Source organism: Mustela nigripes, unplaced genomic scaffold (genome assembly GCF_022355385.1).
Source record: "Mustela nigripes isolate SB6536 unplaced genomic scaffold, MUSNIG.SB6536 HiC_scaffold_1808, whole genome shotgun sequence".
Classification (NCBI taxonomy): Eukaryota; Metazoa; Chordata; class Mammalia; order Carnivora; family Mustelidae; genus Mustela; species Mustela nigripes.
The window spans coordinates 92-5616 of NW_026741215.1; the positions used below are offsets into that span (position 1 = coordinate 92).

Sequence of the window (5525 nt, forward strand, 5' to 3'; positions counted from 1 at the left end):
AGAGAGAGAGAGAGACAGAGAGAGCACAAACAGGGGGAGCAACAGGCAGAGGGAGAAGCAGGCTCAATCCCAGGACCCTGGGGTCATGACCTGAGCCAAAGGCAGGTGCTCAATTGAGTGAGACACCCAGGCAACCCTACACCCATATTTTATTTTTTGTTTTTATATTTAACTTAAATTTAAAAAACAATTTTAATTCCAGGAGAGTTAACATATAGTGTCATACTAGTTTCAAGTGTATAATATAGTGACTCAGCAAGTCCATGCCTTATTCAGTGCTCATCATGAGAAGTGTATTCTTAATCCCCCTTACCTCTTTCACCCTTCCCCCGACTCACCTTTCCTCTGGGGACCATCCATTACAAAATATTTTAGATTTAAGACATTTCCCTTTTTTCATCTTTCATCATAAAGGTGGACATATAACTAGAGATCTATCAAAAATTTATACAATTACATATCCTTCCTCATGTGATAGTGAAGTAAAAACTGTCATCAAATTCAAATATAAATCCCAATTTCAGTGGCAATGACTCTTACTTAAGTACTATCCCTACCTCAGAAAAAAATTACAATAGAATACTATTAAAAATGGAAATAAGGAAACATCACATTGATTCTTGCACAACGACCTATACAATGTTATGGAAGTGGTTTTATTGATAACAATTTTACTAAACATACAAAATACTTCACCTTAGGTTATTTCTCATGGTAGCCCAAAAAAGTAAAACAAAGAAGCTAACTTGTTATCTAATTAAATGGGACCTGCAAGAGAGGAGCAAGATGGGAGAGGTGTATGGAGATAGTTATTATTACGAAAATGGAGGAATGAAGCCAAGAGGGATGAAAGAAGCTCTCTCTACTCCCTCACGAGTGGCCCACAGAGATTAGGAATGGTATGATGCTGAAATTGCCAGAAAACTGCAAGAAGAAGAAATTTTGGCTACCCAGGTGGACATGAGAGCAGTTCAAGTATCCCAGGATGAGGAAATAGCTAGACTTCTCATGGCTGAAGAAAAGAAAGCTTATAAGAAGGCCAAGGAGCGGGAGAAATCATCTTTGGACAAAAGGAAGCACAACCCTGATTAGAAGCCAAAAACAACTAAATCGGCACACTCAAAGTCGAAAGAGAGTGATGACCCTCACCGTTCTAAGAATGACAGGCCAGCACGGCCACCACCACCTATCATGACAGATGCTGAAGATTTGGATTACACTCATTTTACAAACCAGCATAATTCCAAGCATCATTTCTCAAAATCAGAATCCACTCATAAAGGTTTCCATCATAAGCAGTAAAACCCTAGGAATGTGCCTTGAGAACGGACTCACTGTAGCAAACATTACTGGATGATACAGAATGCATTCCACACTGATTTTTTTCCTCCTGTATTTGTATTCCTGAGATTTATCTTCAAGTGTTCTGACCATAAATAATTTTAATTCATTTAAAAAAATATATCACCAGGAGTTCAGCAGATAGTTATCAAACCATTCTGAATACCTACAAACTCAACAGGAGATCAAAGAGAAGAAGACCAGTAATTCTAAGAAGAGAAAATAGACCACTTTCCAGAAGGTAGAACGTGCAGAGAAGTGAATCCAAGGTGACATATGGGAAGACAAACTGGGGGGAAGGGCCAGCTTCCAGCGAGAGAGGGAGCAGCTGAGCACAAAAAGGAACTTTTAGAAGTCTACTCCACTGTGGGATGTCATTGTAGAGGCTAAGGGGGTAAGGGGTATCACTCTTCGGGATAGTATGGTCTCAGAACCCACGGAGTCAAAAAAAGACCAGGGGTGTCTGAGTGTGGCAAGCCTTCCAGGTATAGAGCAGGGAAGCTGGCTGCAGAGACAGAGCCAAGGGGGGAGAACTAAGCTCAGGATTACCTTAAACCATAATCCGAGGCATAGTTGGGCCACTACTCTCCCAGCAGGAACCCCACGAAGGGCAGATCAGGGGAGAAACGCCCTTCCTCCTCCAAGAGGAGCTCCACAGGAGCACAGTGCCAGAATCAGCTGGGTTTGGAGACTCCAAATGGGGCCATTCTCCAGAGATAGAAAAACTCAGTCACAGGATGAGTGAGCTTGGATTGCAGCCAGAGACCTGGGAGACAGAGGGATTAACTGCTTTTCTTTGAGGGTGCACTGAGCAGTAGGGCCCCCAAGCTCTCAGCTCCTCCAAGGCCAGAGATTGAGAAGCCACCATCTTCATTTTGGTCCTCCAAAGTTATACAGAAAGTGTTCATGGAACAAAAGTTCCTGAAAGCAAACACAAGCAGATTACTTAGCCTGGCCCCTGGCAAGGGTGGTTCAGTTCCACCTCAGGCAAAGACATTTGAGAATCACTGCAACAGACCCCTTCCCCAGTATATTAGCAAGAACATCTAGCCAAGAACAAGTTTCCTCTCAATGAGAACTGCAGAACTCCAGAGCTAGGGGAAAGCAACACATAGAATTCATTACTTTTTCCCATGATTCTTTAGTCTTTGAAAGTTAATTTTTTACATTTTTTTCTCATTCTATTTGTAAAAATTTCTCCTCCATCTTATTTTAACTTTTTTTAAACTATTTTATCTTATCAATACCTTTTTAAATTCTTTTTAAATTTTCATTGTGATAGTCATATTCTATCCCTTCATTGTATTTAACTTTATTTTTTGTATACATACAGGTTTATTTTTTTTTTTTTTTTAATTCTGGGACACAGATTCTTCTAATAGGCCAGAATATACCCTAAATCTAGCACATGTCTTTGTTCTAGTCTCCAGCCTAATCACATTCTTTCCCCCTTTTTTTTTCTCCTTTTTCAAAGAAATTATTGTTTCCTTTTTTAGAATATTTTTTAATTTTTAGCTTTACAGTCATATTCCATCCCTTCATCATGTTTACCCTTATTTTGTCTGTTCTATTCTCCAGTCTAATATAATTTTTTTTCTTTTTTCCTCCTTTGTTTTCCTCCCAGTTTGGGGTCTCTTCTGACTTGGTTAATATATAATTTTCTGGAATCATTGCCACCCTTGTAGTATTTTGTTCAATCATTCATCTTTTTTATCTGTATAAAATGACAAGGTGGAAAAACTCACCACAAAAAAAAAAAGAACAAGAGGCAGTACGGATGCCTAGAGACCTAACCAATACAAACAACAGTAATATCTCAGAACTACAGTTCAGAATGATGACTATCAAGGTACTAACTTGGCTTGAAAAAAGCATGAAAGACCCTAGAGAATCCCTTTCTAGAGAAATAAAATCCCTTTCTGGAGAAATACAGGAATGAAAATCTAACTAAGTTGAAATCAAACAAGGTATTGATGAGGTGTAATAAAAAAAATGGAGGCTCTTACTTCTAGGATAAATGAGGCAGAAGAAAGATTTAGTGATTTAGAAGACCAAATGATGGAGAAAAAGAAGCTGAGAAAAAGACAAACTACTACTGAACCATGAGGGCAGAATTTGAGAAATAAATGATACCATAAGATGAAATAATATTAGGATAATTGGGATCCCAGAAGAAGAAAGAAAGAGAGAGGTAGAAGGTATTTTGGAAAAAATTATAGCAGAGAATTTCCCCAATTGGGCAATGGGAACAAGCATAAAAATCCAGGAGGCTTAGAGAACCCCCCTCAAAATCAATAAAAATGGGGGGGTTATGGACATTGGGGAGGGTATGTGTATGGTGAGTGCTGTGAAGCGTGTAAACCCGGCAATTCACAGACCTGTACCCCTGGGGATAAAAATATATTTTATGTTTATAAAAAAATAAAAATAAATTTTAAAAAATTTAAAAATCAATAAAAATAGGTCCACACCCTATCATTGAATAGTAAAACTTACAATTCCTAGTGACAAAGAGAAAACCCTGAACGCAGCCCAGGACAAGAGGTCTGTAACCTACAACAGTAAAAATATTAGATTGGAAGCAGACCTGTCTACAGAGATCAGGCAGGCCAAAAGTACTGGCATGATATAATCAGAGCACTGTAACGAGAAAAATATGCAACCAAGAATACTACATCCAGCTTGGCTGTCATTGAAAATAGGAGAGATAAAAAACTTCCAGGACAAAGACTAAAAGAATTTGCAAACACCAAACCAGCCCTATAGAAAATATTGAAAGTGGTCCTCTAATCAAAGACAGAGCCTAAAAGTAACAGACCAAAAAGGAACAAAGACAATATACAGTAACCGTCACCTTACAGGCACTAGAAGGGCACTAACTGTATAGCTTTCAATAGTAACTCTGAATGTAAGTAGGCTAAATGCCCCAGTCAAAAGACACAGAGTATCAGAATGGATTAAAAAAAGAAGAAGAAGAAGAAAGAAAAGACCCATTGATATGCTGTCTGCAAGAAACTCATTTGAGACCTAAAGACTCCAGATTTAAAGTCAGGGGGTGGAAAGCAAGTTACCACGTTAATAAACATCAAAAGAAAGCTGGTGTAGCAATCCTTACATCAGATAATTTAAATTTTAAGCCAAAGACTATAGTAAGAGATGAGAAAGGAAACTATACCATGCTTACAAGTTTTGTCCAACAAGATCTAACAATTTTAAATATCTATGCCCCTAACATGGGATCAGCTAATTATATAAACCAATTAATAACAAAATCAAAGAAACGCATCAATAATAATACTAATAATAATAGTAGGAAACTTTAACAACCCCCTCACTGAAATGGACAGATCCTCTAAGGAAGAAATCAAGAAGGAAATGAAGGCTTTAAATGACACATTGGACCAGATAGACATCTCAGATAAATTTAGAACATTCTATCCCAGAATAACAGATTACACATATTCCTCTAATGCACATGGAACATTCTCCAGAATAGATCACATTCTGGATCACAAATCAAGTCTCAACTGGTACCAAAAGATTGGGATCATTCTCCACATATTTTCAGGCTGCAATGCTTTGAAACTAGAACCCAACCATAAAAGGAAAGTTGTAAAAAACTCAAATACATAGAGGCTAAAGAGCATACTGCTAAAGAATGAATGGGTCAACCAGAAAATTAAAGAATTAAAAAAAATTCATGGAAAAAAAATGACAATGAAAACACAACTATTCTAAATTTTTGGAAACAACAAAGAGAGTCCTGATAGGAAAGTATATAGCAAGATAAACCTTCTCAAGAAAAAAAGAAAGGTCTCAAGTACACAACTTAACCTACACCTAAAGGAGCTGGAGAAAGAATAGCAAAGAAAGCCTAAACCCAGCAGGAGGATAGAAATCATAAAGATCAGAAGAGAAATCATAAAAACTCAGAGGAGAAATAAATGAAATAGAAACCAAAAAACCAGCAGAACAAATCAACAAAACTGGGAGCTGGTTCTTTGAAAGAGCTAATAAGATTGATAAACTCCTGGCCACACTTATCGAAAAGAAAAGAGAAAGAACCAAATAAATAAAAAACATGAATGAAAGAGGAGAGATCACAACCAACACCAAAGATATACAAACAATTATAAAGAACATATTATGAGCAACTACACACCAGCAAATTTGACAATCTGGAA

General features: G+C 37.4%; 1 pseudogene; it reads left to right on the forward strand.

Moving 5' to 3' along the window:
• The first annotated feature begins 786 nt into the window (after positions 1–786).
• LOC132008876 (coiled-coil domain-containing protein 50-like) lies at positions 787–1387 on the forward strand (annotated as a pseudogene).
• The last annotated feature ends 4138 nt before the right edge of the window (positions 1388–5525 follow it).